The sequence below is a fragment of the Lepidochelys olivacea genome, assembly GCF_965140295.1.
Source record: "Lepidochelys olivacea isolate rLepOli2 genome assembly, chromosome: 1".
Taxonomy (NCBI): Eukaryota; Metazoa; Chordata; order Testudines; family Cheloniidae; genus Lepidochelys; species Lepidochelys olivacea.
The window spans coordinates 206,424,033-206,444,042 of record NC_140411.1 but is presented as its reverse complement, the minus strand read 5'-3'; the positions used below and the strand labels follow the sequence as shown (position 1 = coordinate 206,444,042).

Below are 20,010 nucleotides of genomic sequence, written 5' to 3'. Positions count from 1 at the left end.
TACAGGTTTCACCCATGAAGATCAATGTGCAGTCAGATTGGGGAAGAATAGGCTCTTGTAATAGCCCCTTAACATCTCAGCATCCCTGCTGTTTGGAGGTAAGGACTCAGCAGTTTAATCAGAATCATTCACTTAATTTTAAGCACAGCCTGTCAAGGTTTTTTGGTCAGACTTCAAGGAGAAGGCCTTGCCAGTTCTGGGGCTGTGGGTGGTAGGATCTTATTCTGCTCACAGGCACACAGATAAATGTCATATCTGTGGCATGATAACAACACCACTCAGTGCTTTTCATCTTCAAAAGACATTCATTAACCCCCCCCAAGAGGCTCTCACTGCCCCACTTGGGATGGGAGCATGATTATCCCCATTTTAGGGAAGGGGAAACTGAGGCACACAGGGGATGGATTTGCCTAAAGTTATAGAGGGAGTCACTGCCAGAATCAAGAATAGCCCCTCAGAATTCCTGGGTCCCAGCCCTATATTCAGACCACTGGACAACACATCTCCCTGAGGTTTATGTGCTCCTTTTATGCACAGGGATGAGATGGGGGGAAAAGGACAGAAATATGAAGGGATGGGAGAGTGGGTGGGAGAGACAGGAGAATATAACAGAGAGGAGTCTGAGTGAGAGGGATGTGTTGAAGTGAATGAGGGTGAACAAGTGGGGAAAAAATGAGGAGGAATAAATAAAGGGAGAAAGAGCAAGAGATTAAATGGGAAGGAAAGCAGAGGAGAGAGAGAAAGGGGAAGACACAGGAGTTGGCATCCGAGTTATCTCTAAAGAAGAGAAGACTGAACTTGCCCTCTTTCTTTCCTGATCTTGCCTTAAAATTGAAGGAATGTGGTGGCACAACATCAGCTCTCTGATTTATTAATTCCATCCCATCCCACCAGCTCACAGAACAAAAAAGCGTCTGTGTTTGCTCCAGAGGAGTGCATGAAGGGCCTTATTCATGTCGGAGCTGGAGAGAGAAGCCAACAGATACAGGAAAGTCATCAGTGCCTCGCTCCTTTTCACCTTTGTGTGGATTGGAAAAAAACCCACTGAGATGAAAGGCAACAAAGCACGATGTATCAGGAGAGATAGAAAAAAAAACAGATCACCAGCAGGGTCAATCAGCATGGGATTCTCAACAAGAGAGCAGCCACCTTGGGCCTGGCTGCACCGGTAAGGGAGCCATCTCAGTGAGGTTGGTTGCATGAGATGGCTGGTTCCCTTGCTTCTCCTTGTGACGGCTCAGCTTGGCCCCCAGAGGACAATATTTTGGCTGGAACTGCTCTGCCCCACCCATGAACAGCACTCCTTGCAACCAGAGTTGCATTTGGGTAGCCCTGAAGCACCTATCCCATACAGGCCACTCTTGTGGGCTACCATTAGACAGATACAAGGAAAGTCAGATAATTCACTAAATCTATGGGCCAATAAAGGAACCATCATCTTAAGATTTGGTTGGTTACTAATCTATAGCCACTTCCATCTGAGGATCTTAGAGCACTTTGTGAATAGCAATTACACCTTGCAAAGCCCCAGAGGTAGGTTAGTGTTATTCATGTTTACAGATGGGGAAACTGAGGATCAGCGAAGTGACTTGTCCAAAGCTATCCCATAGGCAGGTGCTGGCATAGAACCCAGTATGGCCGCAACAAGGAGGTGTCATGGGATTTCTAATAAACATGAGGGTTAAGAGGATACCAAACTGTACAGCTGCTCTGAAGCATGGCACCTGCAGCAGTGCACTGCCCCCTAAAGCCAAACCAAGGGTGGGTTCTGCATCGATGCAGAGGAAAGCAACCCTGCAAAACCATTGCCACTGGCGCTCAGGTTTTCTTTGGCGGTCTCCTATACATATATTGGCCAGGATCAACCCTGCTTAGCTTGCAAAAAGGGGACACGGCACTGCCTGACATGCTAAACTCATACACAAGTATCTCCACAAACCCAATTGCTCTCCATACCCAACATAAGCTTTCAGACAGACATTAATTTTTTAATGATCTTTTAACAAGAGTTTAAATTGTTAGAATGTTAACTCCCCTCCTTCCCCACCCAATCTCATTACTTGGCTTAAGTTACAGGGGCAGGGAGTAGCCAAAATAGCTGCCATGACCTCAGTGCAGGGGGGCAACAGAAAAATACCAGGACAACACAGTTTGACTTTGTATCATTCATAAACCAGCACCACAAAATGCTTCCAGGCTGATGATAGCCGTTTCGAGCAAACACGAGTGATGCCGGTTGCAGCAGTCAACCAGTTCGGATCAAATCAGAACCAACTTGATCCTTCCCCAGAAGGATGAACTGAACCCAAAGTGAACCTGTTCTGAGGCTTGAGAAGAAGGTTGAACTGAATTATTTTCCCATTCAAGTGAACCCAGGAATTGCCAGACTGGATCAGTCCTTTTGAGGTCCATCTAGGCCAGTATCCTTCCTTCTGACCAGATGCTCCAGAGGAAGGAGCAAGAAGTCCTACAAGGGACAATTATGGAAGCTTCTTCTTAACCTTAGGCAGGTAGTGAAGTATGAGGGTTCATAGTCATTCTACATTTGCAATTCTATTTAACATAAACAGTGGATGCTTCATTAGGCATCTAAATGGCTCATGCTTTTCAGCATCCTGCTAAGCTCTTAGCTTCACAGCTATGCCTGCAGCACAGCAAAGAAAACCTGCGGCTGGCTTGTGCTGCGGGACTTGGGCTGCTTCACTGCTATGTAGGCTTCCAGGCTTGGGCAGGACTCTGAGCTCTGGGACCCTCCCACCCGGCTCCAGCCGGAGCCTGGAAGTCTGCACAGCAGTGAAGCAGCCCAAGCCCTGTGAGCCTGAGTCGGCTGGCACAGGCTAGCTGCAGGTGTCTAGTTGCTGCACAAACATATCCACTGAGATCTGATGGCAGTGAATTCTTCTGGTTCAACTGTGCAAGAGTATTTCCTTTTATCACTACAGTCGCTGCCTTTCAATTTAATCAAACTTCCCCTTGCTCTTTTGCTATGAGAAAGGGTGAACAGAAGTGCCAGTCTACCTACTCTATGCCATTGGTTTCCATATGCCATCATGTCCTCTCTTACATTCTTCTCTCTGAACTAAATACCCCCAATTTCTTATACAAGCTGGACCTCAATCAAAAAATCAGGGCTCTGAATCCAAACTCTGCATCTATACTCAGGAAATTTTTAGCACTAATTTGCACACTCAAGAAGTTTGTATCGGGCTATTGTTATTTCCTCCCAAAGGCTCCCCAAGCACTTCACAAACTAGACACAGACAGCTCCACTAAGAGGCAGTTGCTCGGGGTATGGTCGGGAGAGGAAGGCAACTAAACAGTACAGCATGTTCGGTAACAGTGGGGAGGGGAAATCTTTGCCAGGAAGAGTGGGACAAATTCCAGCTCTCAAGAAAAGGATGTTGGAGCCTTAATGTCCCTGCAGAGAAGAAGGGATTTTGGTCTAAAAGACTCATGTACATTAAATTGCATGGATCTCATTTGATTGAACTTAGGGTTTGTTTACAATTACAGCGCTGCATCTGCATCAGTGCAGCGGTGCTATTGTAGCGCTGAGTGAAGCCCAGGGGTTCTCAAACTTCTGCCTTGGTGACCCCTTTCACACAGCAAGCCTCTGAGTGTGACCCCCAGGTACAAATATAAAAAAAAAAGTGTATTTTACTGTAACACTATTCTAAATGCTGGGAAGCAAAGCAGAGTTTGGGGGTGGAGGCTGATAGCTCGCAACCCCCAGGTAATAACCTCGTGACCCCCTGTTTGAGAACCCCTGGCGAAGACGACACTTATGCTGACTGGAGAGCTTCTCCCATGGGTGTAAGTATTCACCTCCCTAAGAGGCGGTTTCTAGGTCAACGGGAGGAGCCCTCCAGTGGGCAGAGCTCTGTCTACACCTGCAGTTAGGTCGGTATAACAACATCGCACAGGGGTGTGGAGTTTCCATGCCCCTGAGAGACAGTTATACCGATATAAATTGGTAGTGTAGACCATGCCTTAGAAAGATAAAGGATTGAGTTCATTAAAAGCAATTCAGCCACAACTAGAGGTATTTATCAGAGGTGGGCTGAATCCCCTACATGGAGAATAGTGGGGTCTGTCCAGCTTACCTCCCAGACAAGAATGAGGTTTACACAGTTATACACCAATGGCGGAGAGCAGGGTTAATACGAATAAAAATGGAGTATGTATTCGTAGTACCATAGTGATTAGGGACGCTAGTCACAGACCAGGAGTTCTGGGGCTCACCTGTGCATTGTATTAACTATTCTTCCATTGAACCAGATGCTCCCAGCAATTTTTAAACTGATCATTTTGTTAAAGTCATGATGAGCTCAGTGGCCTTTTGCTACTTTCCAGCCTTGCACCCGGGCTGGGAGTCTGATGATCTGGGTTATATTCCCACCTCTGCCACTGTGGGACTTGGGACAAATCTTCACTGCAGTGTGTCCGTGTATAAAGTGGGGATAGTCATACTGACCTGCAGAACTTCATGAGGAGAGAGAGGTTGCAAGGATTAACTCTAATGTGTGTAAAGCACTCTGTGATCCTGATGGGAGGCAATAGAGACAGGCCACGCATTATTAAACTTAGACGCTAGTCCCAAAGGACAGACTTTAGCAGGTTTCTTATAAGCATTAGTGGCTTTCATGATGCAGGTAAGGATTTCTCCTGCCTCCCCACAGACACAGGCTCTTGGAACAGAAAGTCCGAGCTGGGAAACAAAAGAGAACCTGCTGTGGAGAGATAGGGTCATGAGCCAGAGGGTCTGGAAGTAGCCATGCTGCAGGTGCTGATGATAGGAGTGAAGCGGGGCTGGAAGCAGTGGCCCTGTGGACACTGGCTATGGGTTGTAGGGAGGTTAGAAGCAGGGGTGCTCTGGACACTGGCCCCAAGAGGCACAGCAGGATTAGAAGTAGCTCTGAGTGCTGGCTATAGGCATGCAGGGGCCTCAAAGCAGGCTCAAACTCGATCCTGGCAAGACTGTTTTGGGTGTTGCTGGAAGCAGGGTTGAAGCGGATGGTGGAATCAGCCTGCAGCAGCTGATATGAAATACAAAGTACACCAAGTGCTCATGAACACTGAAGAGGCTGCTGGATGTAGGAGCTTGGGGGTGCTGTGGTAAGTAGGGAATGGAAGCCTTGCAGGGAGTGCTGCTGAAATTAAGCCATGTTTCACTCCCACCACAGATACATCTACACTGCAATCGGGTGTGTGACTGCAGCTGGGGTAGGCATACCCACCCTAGCTTTAATCTAGCTAACACAGCTAAAAAAATAGCAATGAAGAGGGATGCAGCAGTGTGAGCATTGCATAGGCTCTACGCGCCACCTGGAACCCTGGGTACAGAGCTTGTGTTGCCAGCCTGCCCCAGGGCCTGTACTGCTGCATCTTCACTGTTATTTGCAGTCTGCTAGCTAGATTGAAGCTAGCACAGGTGTGCCTACCCCAGCTATAATCTCACCTCCGACTGTGGTGTGGATGTACCCCCAAGAGGCAACATACTGGGTATGCCTTTGCTGCCAGGAGTTCCTGACCCGTGCGGACATGCTGTTGAAATGAAGGGAGCGTCCTTTCAAAATCACCATGGGTATGAGTGCAACAGGGGCCAGCAGCAAGAAGTTTTAATGTGTGTGCAGAGTAGATGGATTTGTATATTAAAACAAATACCATCTTAATCATCATTTGCTATCTACGTCACAGTCCTTAAAACTCCCCTGGCCCTACAGGGCAACTGCTGCTAAATAACCCCGAGTCCGGAAGGAGGATGGAATGTAAGGGCCCCAGGGCTGTGTACAGCGGAAGTGTGTTTCTCTAGGTCTTTTAGGGAGAACTACTTCTTCCTGAGTCCCATACACCTCACTGGATCTTTCAAACAATACCTTAAAAACCAAAGGTCTGTGTGTACTATTTGCACCTTTTAAAAATCCCCTGTCCCTTTTCATAAGCGTAGGCATTTGCCCCAATGTCCTTGGCCCAAATTCTTTACCTCCTGCTCCATTGCCATGCAATGTGTTGAAATGCAGCCACCTCTGGAGTGAAGGACAGCAGCCAGCCTTGTAATGGTGCTCTGCATGAGTGGCTTGTGTAGTGCTCTGGGTCCTCATATACAAGTGTAAATAATTTATTAATTGTTTTTATTACTTGGCTCCTTTGCCATTTGGAATATAGCTACTGTGCTATAATTCAGTGTCAACTGATTTCTGAAAAAACACAATATTGAGTGCTCTTGCTGCTATACATACCCACCATGCAGACTAACTGTTCTGTGGAGCCTTTATTCAGTGCATTGAAAGTGGCTGCTACTGTTCCCAGGAGACCGGTTGAGCGCCTTTACCCCTCGCGGGGCGCATATAGCAGCTACTCTGTGAATAGCACTTAGGTATTGTGGGTCACATATGACATTAACAACTGCTCCCCTGTAATTCACAGATAACAAAACAAAAGCTGTCCTAATACAGTATCTTGCTCCTAGGCTTGGAGGAGAGAAGAGACGCAGCGTGTGGCTAGAAACAGGTTCTGCTTTTCTAATGCCCCTCACTCCTGACCTGCGGTCTTTTCCCCCTGCCCAGCTATTCCACTCCTGGACTCCACAGACAGCTCCGTTCGTGTGCTTCACTCCTGCTTTGTAACCTTCTCTACGACTGCAGGCCTGCCTTCCCCTAACCCCTTGTCAGTGTACCTGTCTCCTGAATTACAATGGTCTCTCCTCTGCTGGAATGCCATGCAGCTCTCTCAAGGCACCCATCTCCTGACTTGTAACGCCCACCTGTCCTAGGGCCTCTCGCAAACAGACTGCTGCTTGGCGACCGGCAGAAACGAGGCGGAGGTCTCCAAAGCCGTTCTGCACATTAGAACCAAACGGGATTTGAACCCAAGTGGATGTGGAACCAGGTTGGAGCAGAAAGCAGCTGTACTCCTTCACTCATGCACAGGCTTCTTTCCTACCACTGTCCTGCCATAGGGCAGGACGTGCCTGCAGAAGCTGCATGTGGCCAGCTGTATATTTATCCCCAGTCACTACTGCTGGGCGGCATACATGTTTGGTTCTGCACTGCTGCTGACCAGATCTGCCTCCCCCTGCACTCAGAGACTAGCCCCTTCCAGGGAGTTACTCAGGAAACAGTGCCACTTCCCACACTTGCAACACCATGGGGATTCCCTCCCCTGACTCTTATACCTTTGGTGCTAACATAGCTTTCCCATCTCTCCCTGCTCCTGGTTCGATGGACTGATTGGCAAGGCTAGGCAGGAGAGCCAAGCACTTTCCATCCTCACTTGGGAGGCTCCAGGCCAAACGAAATTGCTCCTAAGAAACCAGCAAATTTGCAAGAAAACACCCCTTTAAGAGCAGAGGTGAAAAGGGCTAAATGTTTTTCTTCCCCTTAACACCTCCCTACCCCCTTCTCCCACCTTGAAGGCCCACTCGCTGTCTCTTCATGACCTGTTCAAATAAGGATTTGGACCCACTACAAAGGAATTTGACAGCTTGCATTTGTGGTGTCTTGGGTTTCTCTGGGTATACCTACACTGCAAAAAAAAAAAAAAAAAAAAGACCTACAGCACCGAATCTCAGACCCTGGGTTAATTGATTTGGGCTCGTGGGGCTTGGGTGACAAGGGTAAGAACAATAGTGTAGATGTTCCTGCTCTGACACCTGGCCAGAGGGAGGGTCTCAGAGGCCAGGCTCCAGCCTGAGTCCAAACAGCTACACTGATTTTTTTCAGAGTAGCAGCCGTGTTAGTCTGTATTCGCAAAAAGAAAAGGAGGACTTGTGGCACCTTAGAGACTAACCAATTTATTAGAGCATAAGCATCTATTATTATTATCTATTATTAGATGCATCTGAGGAAGTGAGCTGTAGCTCACGAAAGCTTATGCTCTAATAAATTGGTTAGTCTCTAAGGTGCCACAAGTCCTCCTTTTCTTTTTACTGATTTTTTTGTCCCCATAACTCAAGCCCAATGAATCAATTGACTTGCAGTCTGAGACCGTATTGCAGATTTTTCTTTGCAGTGTAGACATACCCTCTGTGTCATCGGACCATCTTCTTCAGGAGGCTGCAGCCTCTCTCAAACTGAGGCGGAGAGGGAGTGTTGCCTAGCAGTTTAAACAGAAGACTGGAAGCTTGGACACTTGGGTCCTGTCTCCAGTTCTGCCAACAATTCACTATGCATCGTTGGGCAAGTCATTTCACCTTGGTTTCCCCATCTGTAAAACAGGAATAATAGCTTCACAGCCCCACTGGGAAGGTGAGTTAGTGAATTTTGGTACCATGATCTGAGATCCTGTCACACTTACTTCGATGCTACGGTGACAGATGGAAGATATGGACCCCAAGCTAGAAAATTCCAATCTGGATTTTGAACAGCCCATATGTTGGGGGCGTTCTGATCTGCAGTTTTAGTTTGGCCCATTGCAAAGATGAGGTTGCTCTCAAAATTCAGACCCAGATTTGGATTCCAAGCACCGCTAAAGTTTGGGATGCCTGGATCCAGGGTCGGCCCCACTGCTACTCCGAGGTTTATGTTATTAAACGAAGCGCTTGTGCGGCGCGGAGATGGCAAGGTCATCTCTGCTCCCCTGATCCCACGCCTCGCGCAGGAAAGGACCCGAGGTCTCGCTCTTACCTGGGGAGATGCGCGGGCGGGCGGGGTCTCACCATGAGGCTCTCTGGGAATCCAGAGCGATTCTGCACCTGAACGTGTCCGCCGGGCTGGCTCGCGAGCAGCTCCCACCGCAGGGAGGAAATAGGTCTGGCCCGGCTACAAGGCTCGCCAGCGCCCTGACCGGCAGGAGCTCGCCAGGGGTTCGCCCGGCTCCGGCGTGGATCCTGCTCAGCCGCCCACGGGCTGGATCGAGCCCTTTTATAGGCAGCGCCGGGAACGCAGCTCCGCTCGTGGCTGTGCGAAGGAGCCTCCTTAAGGCAACCCTGCCGGAGGGCGGTCTGCAGAGCGGGGAGGCACCGGCGTGCATCCCGCTGGGCCACCTTAAGAGGGGAGCCGGGGAAGGGGTGCGAGGGGGGCAGACGAGAGGAGCGGAGGGGACCGGAGCGAAATGCGGCACGCGGCCCGGCCCCGGGGGTGCGGAGCCGCCGCGCGCCCCTGCGCAGAGAGGGAGGCTGGGGGCTCAGCGGGGGGCGGGGGACAGAACCAGGGGAGCCACCCCCATCTCTCCCCTCCTCGCCCCCACCAAGGAAGGGAGTAACTCCACTGATCACTAGCCCATATGTACCACCCCCCCCCCCCGCTCGGGGTGCAAAGCCGCATGGGGTCTGTCTACACCACACACTAAGCCAGGCCTCTGACTCAGATTTGAGCCCAAACCTCCCTTCCGTCCCCATAGAGATCAGTCTGGCTGGCTCTGCTGAGTGAGCATTCAGGACCTGGGTCCTATACCCTGCTAGTGGGGTGGATCAGATCCAGCTGTGACTTGGGTCCAAGCCCTGCCATTTTGCAGTGTGGACATGGCTCAAGCCACAAACCTGAGTCAGAAGGTCTGCAGAGCACAGCATGGACACATTAGCACGGCTGTAAGACCCAGGTCCGCCAGTTGTAAGCCCAGGTACAATGCAATGTGGATGCTCAAATGCAGGCTTGGAAACACCAAGTCCACAAGCCCAGGTCCCACAGAATCATAGAAAAATAGAATCATAGAATATCAGGGTTGGAAGGGACCTCAGGAGGTCATCTAGTCCAACCCCCTGCTCAAAGCAGGACCGATCCCCAATTAAATCATCCCAGCCAGGGCTTTGTCAAGCCTGACCTTAAAAACTTCTAAGGAAGGAGATTCTACCACCTCCCTGGGTAACGCATTCCAGTGTTTCACCACCCTCCTAGTGAAGAAGTTTTTCCTAATATCCAACCTAAATCTCCCCCACTGCAACTTGAGACCATTACTCCTTGTTCTGTCATCTGCTACCACTGAGAACAGTCTAGATCCATCCTCTTTGGAACCCCATTTCAGGTAGTTGAAAGTAGCTATCAAATCCCCCCTCATTCTTCTCTTCCGTAGACTAAATATCCCCAGTTCCCTCAGCTTCTCCTCATAAGTCATGTGTTCCAGTCCCCTAATCATTTTTGTTGCCCTCTGCTGGACTCTTTCCAATTTTTCCACATCCGTCTTGTAGTGTGGGGCCCAAAACTGGACACAGTAGTCCAGATGAGGCCTCACCAGTGTCAAATAGAGGGGGACGATCACGTCCCTCAATCTGCAGGCAATGCCCCTACTTATACATCCCAAAATGCCATTGGCCTTCTTGGCAACAAGGGCACACTGTTGACTCATATCCAGCTTCTCGTCCACTGTCACCCCTAGGTCCTTTTCTGCCGAACTGCTGCCGAGCCATTCGGTCCTTAGTCTGTAGCGGTGCATTGGATTCTTCCATCCTAAGTGCAGGACTCTGCACTTGTCCTTGTTGAACCTCATCAGATTTCTTTTGGCCCAATCCTCTAATTTGTCTAGGTCCCTCTGTATCATATCACTACCCTCCAGCGTATCTACCTCGAGTTTACAATGTAATGTAGACATAGCCATAGATACAGCAAAGTGTCAGGTTCTGGGTCTCAGGGCTGCAATAGTTTTTACTATACCCCATCCAAATCTGCTCCTCTATTCATTCTGCTCCTCACACCAAGGGCAGGAGTAACTCTTGTATACCACCCTCTATCAACTCCACCTGCTGGGGGCAGCAAAGCCCCCTATGTTGGTACATGTGTCATAGGAGAGGCAGAGTTGCCAGTTCCACCGGTTCAAAAATCAGAAGTGCCCCCCACCCCCAAATTACGAGATAATATATTTCTATCTATGGTACTTATGTGGCCCTGTTTCCATAGTATCTGAGCACCTCACAGCCTTTATGCGTGCTGGCTGACTTGGGGCAAGTCGCATCCCCTTTCTGTGCTTCAGTTTCTCCAAATGTAAAATGAGGCTAATGATTCCAACCTCCTTTGTAAAGTCCTTTAAAATCAACTGCTGAAAAGCACTTGATAAGAGCTATGTATTATGCTCACAACAGTCCAGCGATATAGGGCGGTGCTATTATCCCAGTTTGATACCAGTCAGCTCTGTGTTCTTGGGGAACCAGGGTGCAATATCTAGCCTGTCTGACTCATGAAAGACACCACTCCACCAGCCTCTTCTTAAACCAAAACCCATCAGAGAAAAAAACTTACAGAGAGCAATGAAGGGCAGATGGGAGATACACCTAAACCCCTCCTGACAAGGGTGAAAAGATTAAGACATCTCCATTAGCCTACAGACTGGAAAACAGAGACAACTCCCCTAGCCTCATCTGCATGAAAGATGGGACAGGGAGACATCTCGATTTGCATACAGAATGGAGAACACAGAACCGCACTGAACTCTGGGACCAGAAAAGCAGGGAAGCACTGCATCATGGGAATCTCTGCTCCATATGTTAATGAACCTACGCCTGCACACACCCTGCTCAGCAATTATCAGACCAATTCTAGTAATAAATCCTTGATTGATATCCAAAATACTGAAGCAGCCTAGTTGCATTGTGAGCTCCCTGGAAGAAAACATCACCCATAGCCAAGAGTGATCAGCTCCTATTGTCTAGTCTAAAGAAAACCCTTAAGTCATCAGTTTACCCATAAACAAATCTAGTGTTCTCCCTTGAACCATTGTATTTTCCCTGCAAAAATCCCTACTCACCCTCCAGTCAGTGATCTGATGCATGGATCCAAACTCTACATCAGTTCCACTGGGACTCCATTTTCTGACTGATTGTACTGGGGGCTCTGCCTGTCTCCATCACTCAGTACCCTGAGCCTCCACCATCACCTGGGAACCCTGACCAGTTCAAGCCTCCTGGAATGGGTGAGATCCCTCCCTCTCACTCTCTCTCTCTCTCTTTTCTTTTCTACCTCAGGTGTTAACCTTTAATAATGTAACTGTTATGTTGGTTTAGGCTCTCCTTGTGTAGTTATCCCTATTATTCAATAAATAACTTTTATGGTTAAGCTGGTTGCTTCTCTCTCTCTCTCTCTGAACTTCCCCCATTTACTCTGCAGCAACACTTCTTTTACCTAAGCTAAAGATCCCTGTAGCGCCCAAAAATCCTGTGGGGTTTGCTCATCAAATGGGTTACTACCAGTACAATTGTGACGTGAAAGTGGGGATAGGGACGTGTTAAACCTGTGGCATATAAAGGGGGCAGGGGGCAGCTGAAAGTGCTGCTTGGCCCAGCCTATTGAGACCAGGGGCACATAAGGGTGACAGCTTGAAGGTGCTGCTTGACCCAGCCCATTGAGTACAGGGACATATAAGGGGGTCAGCTTGAGAGTGCTGATTGACCCGGTCCTCTCAGACTTGCTCTGTTAGTGTGTGGGTGTGTGTGTTCATCTGGTTCTAGGGCTGGAGGAATCCAGTCCTGGGAAACCTAGGTCCTGCAGGGTAGCTCCATCGGGAGGGGACTTGCAGAAGGAAGGAGTAGAGCTCCATATGAACACACAAGTGACATAAGCAGTACATTAATAGAATTACAGAATTACCCCCGTGCCTCCCCCTGAAGAGTAACCCTAATAAATGACAAGTATCAGAGGGGAACCGTGTTAGTCTGTATCCACAGAAACAACAAGGAGTCCGGTGGTACCTTAAAGACTATCAGATTTATTTGGGCATAAGCTTTCGTGGGTAAAAACCCCACTTCTTCAGATGCATGGAGTGAAAATTACAGATGCAGACATAAATATACTGACTCATGAAGAGAAGGGAGTTACCTCACAAGTGGAGAACCAGTGTTGACAAGGCCAATTCGATCAAGGTGGATGTAGTCCACTCCCAATGATAGATGAGGCGGTGTCAATTCCAGGTGAGGCAAAGCTGCTTTTGTAATGAGCCAGCCACTCCCAGTCCGTATTCAAGCCCAAATTAATGGTGTTAAATTTGCAAATGAATTTTAGTTCTGCTGTTTCTCTTTGAAGTCTGTTTCTGAAGTTTTTTTGTTCAAGTATAGCTACTTTCAAATCTGTTATAGAATGTCCAGGGAGATTGAAGTGTTCTTCCACTGGCTTTTGTGTGTTACCGTTCCTGAAGTCTGATTTGTGTCCATTTATTCTTTTACGTAGGGAGTGTCCGATTTGGCCAATGTACATGGCAGAGGGGCGTTACTGGCACATGATGGCATATATCACATTAGTAAACATGCAAGTGAATGAGCCTCTGATGGTGTGGCTGACGTGGTTGGGTCCTCTGATGGTGTCGCTAGAGTAGATATGGGAACAGAGTAGGCAACAAGGTTTGCTACAGGGATTGGTTCCTGGGTTAGTGTTTCTGTGGTGTGGTGTGTAGTTGCTGGTGAGTATTTGCTTCAGGTTGGGAGGCTGTCTGTAAGTGAGGACTGGCCTGTCTCCCAAGGTCTGGGAGAGTGAGGGATCATTTTCCAGGATAGGTTGTAGATCATTGATAATGTGCTGGAGAGGTTTTAGTTGGGGGCTGTATGTGATGACCAATGATGTTCTGTTATTTTCCTTGTTGGGCCTGTCCTCTAGTAGGTGACTTCTCAGTACTCATCTCGCTCTGTCTATCTGTTTCCTCACTTCCCCAGGTGGGTACTGTAGTTTTAAGAATGCTTGATAAAGATTTTGTAGGTGTTTGTCTCTGTCTGAGGGATTGGAGCAAATGCGGTTGTATCTTAGGGCTTGGCTGTAGACAATGGATCGTGTGATGTGTCCTGGATGGAAGCTGGAGGTATGTAGGCAACTATAGCAGTCAGTAGGTTTCCGGTATAGGGTGGTGTTTATGTGACCATCACTTATTTGCACTGTAGTGTCCAGGAAGTGGATCTCTTGTGTGGACTGGGTCCAGGCTGAGGTTGATGATGGGGTGGAACTTGTTGAAATCCAGGTGGAATTCTTCAAGGGCCTCCTTCCCATAGGTCCACATGATGATGTCATCAATGTAGCGCAAGTAGAGGAGGGGATGTAGGGGACGAGAGCTGAGGAAGCGTTGTTCTAAGTCAGCCATAAAAATGTTGGCATACTGTGGGGCCATGCGGGTACCCATAGCAGTGCCACTGACTTGAAGGTATAAATTGTCCCCAGATCTGAAATGGTTGTGGGTGAGGACAAAGTCACAAAGCTCAGCCACCAGGTGTACCCAGCCAGGGGCCCAGGGCTGAACAGTTGAATGAGCTGAGGTGGCCCTGACTTCAGCAGCAGCAGGATCACCCTCAGATAGCCTAGCTTGTGCAGTGTGATGAGATCAGCTGTGCAAAAAGCTTTGAGATCATTGGCTGGAAGATGCCATAGAAGGGCAATGAGTTATCCTAGCTCCCTGCAGGAGCCTACAAATCCCCGCTGTTCTGGGAACACAGATTACTGAAAGCACCTTCATAGAAAGACATCAAATGGAATTTTACAGCCAAAATGACATTTGCAGAACTAGAACACGCAGGGGAACGAAAAGCTGGCAGACCAGTATGTGCAGCCAGACATTCACTCAGTGCACACACCCAAAGGGTGCTTGGCACTGTGCTTATTCATTAATCTGCAGGCCTCTCTGCAGTGCGCACCAGATGGCCCAAGCATCTGTAGGTGCCTTGGCCTCTCTACACTTGCTCCCCTCTCAGCTCTAGGTCAGAAACCTCAGCCCAGTTGAACCAACTACGCTCAAGTCTAATCAATCCAGCCCCAGCCTCACAGGTTCCATTCCCCAGACTAGGGGCTATTCAGACCTGGGGATGCTTCAACTACAAGTCTAGATACAATCAGCAGGAGTGATGTTGCTGGGCAGAAGAGCCAGGTGTGCCTTCCCCTATGTGGGGGTATCAGGAAACTGCCAGATGTTTCCCCAATAGATGGCTCAGAAGAAGCCTATCTTCCTGAATCAATTCCTTAATAGCCCGATGGTCTGTGAATTAATTAGCAGGGGAGAGGCAGCTGTACAAGGAATCTCAACCTCAAGTACTTATAATGACCCCCATTAGCCTAGTATTTAAATCTTCACAACACCCTGTGAGATGGGGTGGTGCTATTGTCCCTATTTTACAGATGGGGAATGGAGGCACTGAGAGACTAGTGATTTGCTCAAGATCACGGAGGAAATCTATGGCAGAAAAGGGACTTTTCTGCTAGTGGCCTAACCACTGGACAATCCTTCCTCTCAAGGAAGAAGCCACTTAAGAAGCACTTCATGTTCAGGGGGGGTCCGTCTACTGGACTGAGGACAGGAGCAAGAGTTTAGGTCCAAATCTACTGGAATGTCTGGTCACTTCTCTGGGTTTTCTGCTCTGAACTCTCCCTTTTTCTGGGGGACATCCTTTACCTCTGACCTGAATATCCCTTTGTCACACACAAAACACATTTAAGCTGTGTGTTTAAAGGTTAGAGCAGGAGGCTGTGGAGTCAATACTCAGAAGTTGTATTTCTTGCTTGGGGAAGGGAGTGTTGTTAGAGCAGGAGGATTGTGAGTCAGGATTCTTGATTCTAGTTTGTCATGGCGGGGGGGGGGAGTGAGGGGGATAGCATTTCTAGTTAGAGCACAGGACTGGCAGTCCGTGCTGCTGGGTTGTGTTCATGGCACTCCCACTGATTTGCTGTGTGACTGTGCAGTGCCTCAGTTTCCTCGTCTGTGAAATGGGGATGAAAATTCTGAGCTGGCTCATAGGGGTGTTGTGAGGGTAAACCCATTGATGGTGTAAAGAGTTTTGAGATCCTCAGATAACAGGTGCTAAAGATGGGTGAATTATTATCATTTAAGAACATGAGAATGGCCATACTGGGACAGACCAATGGTCCTTCTAGCCAAATATCCTATCTCCCAACAGGGGCCAATGCCAAGTGCTTCAGAGGAAATGAACAGAACAGAGCAATTATCAAGTGGTCTGTCCCCTGTCATCCAGTTTCAGCATCTGGCAGTCAGAGGCCTAGAGACACCCAGAGCACGGGGTTGCATCCCTGACCATCTTGGCTAATAGCCATGGACGGACCTATCCTCCGCGGGTCTGTATGTGTTTTATTCCTGTGAATTATTGTTATTCACTTTATTTTTCATCGGCATGCCTTGCTGTAGTTGGCATGGTGCCAGCATCAGGGCAGACTCACGGACACACACTTGACGCCTGAAAGGGTAAATCACGAAGCCGAAGTGATGGGAGATGTTCCCTGACTGTGCTTTCAGGGAATGAGCTGCGCATCATTTCTGAGCCTCTGGAGTCTTGATGCATCTGGGCTACACTGCTGCAGCTGCTGCCTGATGTCCTGGCTTCCGCAGGCTGCTGCTGCACACGTCACATGGCACGTTGGAGACATTCTTTAGGACTAGGAGGAGCTCACCCATTCCCTGTCATGCCCCTCCCTTGGCCATACCACTGCAGGAGCCACCTAGACAGCAGGGTGTGGGAGGGACAGTGCAAGCTGAACATCACTTGTGCCAGCCTGTTGAAGTCTTGGGATGGCGGGTGGAGCCCACCCATGTGATGGAAGGCCAGTGGAGAACCCCAGGCAAACTTCCAGAAGGAGCTCCTCAGAGACTGGATCCTCTGCTTGTCCACAGAACAGGTCCAGCATAGGCAGCTGCAGGGCAAGCTTGCCCCTACCTGCCCACCCATGCGACTCAATCTCAGTTCAATCTCCAGGGCCCGTTTAGTCCTTGACTTCCCCTAAGATTGTCAACAAAGGGCCCAGGTGAGGGGGTGATTCTATGCTGTGGACACCTCATCACTAGCAGCTAGACTAAGAACTCACCAGCTCATTCCATTTAGGCCGCTGAAGAGCTGTCAGATGTTACTAACTTACAGACACTACCTACATGGTCTAGGGTCATTAAGCATTACTGAAAACATTACGTGGCCCCTCTGTAGCCTCTTTTATGCAGGGATTTATAAAACTGCCTTACAAATAGAGAGTTAAACTTCACTTTGGAGGCAGGGGAATATTATGATCCCTAAAAACAATGAGGAGTCTGGTGGCACCTTAAAGACTAACAGATTTATTTGGGCATAAGCTTTCGTGGGTAAAAAACCCACTTCTTCAGATGCTGAAGAAGAAGAAGTAGGTTTTTTTACCCATGAAAGCTAATGCCCAAATAAATCTGTTAGACTTTAAGGTGCCACTAGACTCCTTGTTGTTTTTGTGGATGCAGACTAACATGGCTACCCCTCTGATACTTGGCATTATGATCCCTAATATACAGATGGGGAGACTGAGGCACAGAACAGGGACGTGGCTTTTTCAAGGCCACACAGTGAATTAGTGTCAGAGGTAAGCCTACAATGCAACCCTCCCAACTACCTGTGCCCTGCTTCAACCACAAGACAATTCTCCTCCTTCCAGGAACCAAATAGTTTGTTGAGCCATCCAGTTCCCATTGCCTTCTGTATAGAAAGACATTTCCTAACTGCTTCAATTCTTCCCTGCCTTTAGGGCTCGGTGAACAAATGACTGGGGGGGGGAGGGGGGGCGTGTCAGGTGTTTATCTCCCAAGGTTCCAGTTATGTCAACATCGCTCTCCTTATTGTTAATCAGGCTCAGAAGATGCATGTTCGAACAACTGGTCCTTGTTCTAAACCTGCCGTCCTTTGAACAGCATGGTCTTCAGGGAGGCATCAGTGAAGCAGCCAGTGGTTGCAGCCTGAAGAAAGCTGGAGAGCTGCACTGCCAGCTCTGCAGTTTCATTTCTCTCCTCCTAGCTGCAATAGAACTACGTACTCATCAAACTATTTCTGCTACAGGCTGGGGAGGAAGAAAGCCAGATGAGTGTTAGTTCTATTTTTAAATGCTTGGGAGGCCCTCAGATACTGTAATAATAGGGGCCATGTAAGTACCTAGGCAGACAGACAGATTGTTGTGTGGTAAATGCATCTGTTATTCTTGAGCTTGACGGGGGCTTCTCTTCATCACACAGTGCGAAGGGCTGGTTTGCTTGGGAGATTCAGTTACAGAGTTATGCTCTGCATTCCCAGTGTTCTCCTGCTGCTCCTAGCCCCTCATGGGACACAGCTACTGCAGAGGGAATCTGGGAGTGCAACCAAAGCATCAATTCACTTATGGTTCCCGTCTATATATGAGTGCAAGTAGGTGTCTGTGTGTGTGTGTGTGTGTGGGGGGTGCACACAGTAACCTGCATGTGTAGGTGTGTGCATGCTGGCCCCTGTGTGTGCACGTGTACATAGGTCTCCACGATGTGTGTGCCCAGAAGTGCCCACACTTTCACGTGTGCAAATACATAGGACCCCATGTGTGTATCCAGCTTCCAGCTGAGGTCCATTCATGAGGAGGGGGGGCGTTTGCCGCTGAATGAACACAGAGGCTCAGTAAACCCTTCTGTTCGCAGATAGGGAGGGGAAAACTGTCACTCTAGGACTTGGGGTTCTTTGGGGGCATGTATGGGGGAACCCAGCACTAGAGGGAGCTCAAGACTGGCTTCTGCTCATCCCACAAAAAGGAGGGAGTGAACCCAGTTATACTGATGGGGAGGTTCAAGGAAATCCCATGCTGAATGATTGCAGCCTGAATTTTCCTAGTCCAGGTAGCATGTGAAAAATGAGCCCCGTTCACCACCAGAATACTGTCATCCCATGGTGCTGAGCTGGACACCCTCAGGTTCCCCTGACCTAGTATGTAGCACAGCGGTGAACTCTGTGCCCAGCCAGGGGGTGGCAGTATGTGGATTAGCACTGTCATATTCTACCTTTAAGGAAAAAACCTACAGTAAGAAAATATGTATTGACCTTTGTATAGATTTCTGAGCCCTCCTGTAAAATTGACTAGAGAGTTATATCCCTGCTATGGAATTCGATAGGACAGCTAAAAGAAAAACCCTTCAGAAAGGAAATCATTCTCTGTTAAATTCTGTACTTTTAAATAATAGTGTCTACATCAGCTTCATCCCTATTAAATCCTATCCAGGCAGATAGCTATTAGTACTGCGCCTTTATAAAATGGCTACCTAAACGAGCTGTCAAATCAAGAATACAGGTCAGCTCCTCGACTCCATGACACCAGTTTTACGTGGGTGTAACTCCACTGACCTCAATGGCTTAAAAAGTGGTGTGAGAAAGTAGACAAGCAGGCCCTTTATCTACCACTTTACTAGAAAGCCTGCAGATACTTACTAGTGACTGGCTGGCCAGAGCAGGCCTATACACTGTGTGGTAATAGCCAGTATTAAGGAAATATTAATCTGATATAAAAACTGGCGTGAACTGTGCTGCTTCTCATGCACAACTTTACAAACACAGATGGCAAATTCTGCTTTCACCCCAGTTCAGGCAGTGGTGCATCCTCGGCCTGTTTCTTCAGGCGGAGGGAGGGGAAAGAGAACAGAAGGCAGCTGTCGCCCAGCTACACTGTGATATGAGAAAGTAGCTTCTGTTTCCCAGCTTCTCTGTGCTCCACATCTTTCATCAAAATGGAATTAACTAAGACTTGCTTTTGTACAGAAGGAATGAATGGGCTGAGTAAGGGTCAAATAGTGCTGCATGCAAAGGCTGAAACTTGCCTCACACAGCACTGGCTTGTTCTGGAAGCACAATGATTGTCAGTCATACACGTGCTCAAAGATCTCACTCCTCTCCTCACACACGGGGGCAGAGTCCATATGCCCAGGAGGGCAAACAGGCAGATTTAAAGGTGGCAAAGCAAATACTACCCTCCAGCACCAGCCAGGAGTCTTCTGATGGCTGAGCTGAGTTTTTCTTTGCTTGGGTTAGAGATGGGCCCGAGTCACCAAGTTTGGATTTTGATTTGGACCTGAACTTTCCTGAAGTTTGCCGTGGTGTTTGGATCTGTGGTTTTGGTTCTTCTCATTACAGCGGTAAAACCAAGTTGCCAAATTTGGATCTGGACCGTCTCCAAGTTTGGCTGGGTTTAGAACCAGAGTTAGGGTTTGGGTAATAGCGCTTGTTCTGATCTACAGACCTAATCTGGAATGATCACTCAGAGCCAACCATTAATTCTTGCGGATTTTACTGATCCCATGACTGACACAGCATAAGCATGTGAAGAAATCTTACATGCATGTGCTGGATCCTTTTAAACATACATTGTT

General features: G+C 48.4%; 1 protein-coding gene across 3 annotated transcripts in view; it reads right to left on the bottom strand.

The window, feature by feature from the left end:
* The window catches only part of LOC311519026 (galactosylgalactosylxylosylprotein 3-beta-glucuronosyltransferase 1-like), a 43,738-nt gene extending 34,858 nt beyond the window's left edge, over positions 1–8,880 (bottom strand). For all 3 annotated transcript variants that reach the window (XM_084625171.1, XM_084625173.1, XM_084625172.1), the window contains exon 1: positions 8,625–8,880. The gene's annotated coding sequence lies outside the window, so the exon portion shown is untranslated. The remainder of the gene's footprint in view (positions 1–8,624) is intronic.
* Between the last annotated feature and the right edge of the window lie 11,130 nt (positions 8,881–20,010).